The 2,269-nt window shown below is 41.5% G+C and overlaps 1 long non-coding RNA gene across 1 annotated transcript; it reads right to left on the reverse strand.

The window, feature by feature from the left end:
* Positions 1-480: 480 nt before the first annotated feature.
* On the reverse strand, positions 481-2,031 carry LOC113482228. Its single transcript, XR_003398799.1, has 3 exons — positions 1,818-2,031; positions 816-1,028; positions 481-604 (listed from the first exon to the last, which is right to left on the reverse strand). It is a non-coding gene; the product is annotated as an uncharacterized LOC113482228 (long non-coding RNA).
* Positions 2,032-2,269: the final 238 nt, after the last annotated feature.

Here is a 2,269-nt window from a genome sequence, read left to right on the forward strand (position 1 = left end):
GATCATCAGTACATTAATAAAGCACCAATCATTCCACTACAGCTGAATCTGTTAGAACTATAGGCAAAGTTTTCTTAGAAACTAGATAAAATATAAATCCTGCCTGCTACCTAAAATGCCATCACATTCCATTTTGAGACAGAAAAATAGATAAAAATCGATCAAATAAATTCTAAGCTGAATTATGATAAGGAGTATTTAATTTGGCTTCAGTAAGAAATCAATAATTGCATATCACACAATTGCTGTGAATAGGATAAAGAGGCATTTACTTTGCAAATTTCTCAATACTGCCTTCAGATATGATTGGGTGTTTGGTCTTTTTTTCATAGATTCTTACTTCTGGTGATTTTAGGGTCACTGGCAATCCAAAGCTTCATAAAGAAATGCCAAGAGATGCAATTGGCTTGGTTTTGAAGTACTCTTTTTCCCGCATGTAGATAAAACATGCACAGAAAATATAATTTTAACTGCCTCTTTTGTTGCAAGACTTCAGGTGACAACTGCACAAAACTTAGAAGCTTCCTCACTGAAATTAATAGCGTGGACACAGTCTTTCTCTATGTGTTTTCTTCATGTTTTTATTATAAAACAGATAGAGTCTCTGCAAAAAAATAAATTTCTCTGTCATTCAATCAGTTCTGATTTTTTCTGTTATTACATGACCAGTTCCTTGGCTCCCTGCAGAGATTTTTAGCCTGTATTTTTAAGATAACCAAATTGCTCCAGGAGCAGCAGCACTAATGACACCTGGTTTCCTACCAAACTGTGTCCTTTGTCCCTCTAACCCACCCTGCTCCCTCAGCAGCCCCTACCTTCCTTTGTGTGTCCAGTGACACTGCCCTCGAAGGAGACACTGGCAGCATGAGGTACGGTCAGTCCAGGGCCGTACACGTGTGCAGATCGACCGGCAGGCTGCTGCCAAAGGAACCACAGCATCTCCCAGCTCCCTCCTGGTTTTCCCCGAGCCTGGCAATGACTATTTCTCTCCTCCAATTCTCATGAAACTTGAGATTCTTTGCTCTTCCCTAAATGTTGAGAAGAAAAAGGAGGGGTCTAGCCTGACAGCTGAATAGCAGCAGACAAACGGACTGATCACATAAGTCTCATTTTCATTAGAAAAAGAAGTCTAAAATACATTGTAACCTGCAAGTTTTCTTCAAGCTTTTTAAAAGCAGGCAGTAAAGGCACTGTTCTGATTCTTGCCCTTTAGGTTTCTTAAAATTAATTGCTACTGCATATATTATTGCACTGTATCACACTATATTGCACACCTCATCCTGCTTTCTCTAGTAGAACACTGTCCTTTGATGGATTTTTTTTTTAAGCTTTCTTTTAGAGTCTCACAGCATCTCAATATTCTTTAATTCTGCTCAGAGGAGGCTCAGTCCCTCAGCTTTCACAGGGACATCAATCTGTATTAGCTATAGCACCATTCATGGCACGCTGTCCATAGTCTGTGACAGCTCCTGGTGGAAACCCACCATTAAAGCATGTCAGGATACCCCAAGGGCAACCAGACTGAAGTTTCTGGATGGAATCCAATCTGCATGGATACCTCAGCTCCTCCAAAGTTACTGTTAGGTAACAACTGGGCTACTTCTCACCAGCCCTTGAAGATTCATCCTGGTGTACAGGAAGGAATCTCTAAATGACGGAAACTAGAGGAGCTGCTACTGACACAAGCGAGTGCTTCACAAGGACTTCACTACCGGTGGTTTAACAGCAGGCATTTGACATCACCCTTATAAATAATGCACCTAAATAAAATTACTCCTTACTGTGCTCTCATTTCTGAATGATCTGCATTTACTTACCTATCTCACACGTGGATCTTCAGCACAGGCAGGACTAGTGCAGCACAAGGGCAGGAACATCTGTCTCCCGAGAGGATACTGTTCCCAGCAAAGCAGCACATCTCTCTCTAATCAGTCCACCTGCAAAGTACACTGTTCCCTGCTCGTTGGGAGAGGTCTGTTTCCTCATGAGTAGGAGGTGTGTGCCTATACACGTGCAAAATACAGCACAGTCCATCTGCAAGATGAAACAGGAGATCAGCTTATGGTCATCTGCAGTGAGGGCACAGAAGGCTGTAAGGAAGGGCAAAGTAAAGCCAGAAAGCTTTTTTTCAAATAAAGGAATGTATGGATATTCTAGCCCTCATTTATCAATATTGCTCTTTCAAACAAAAACACGTCAATAAAACAGAACTAGGGGGAAGCAGAGTGATGGACTGGGAGGGGAAAAGGCTTCTATTTCAGTGAAAACA

Source organism: Athene cunicularia, assembly GCF_003259725.1.
Source record: "Athene cunicularia isolate RWA chromosome 7 unlocalized genomic scaffold, athCun1 chr7_part1, whole genome shotgun sequence".
In the NCBI taxonomy this organism is placed as follows: Eukaryota; Metazoa; Chordata; class Aves; order Strigiformes; family Strigidae; genus Athene; species Athene cunicularia.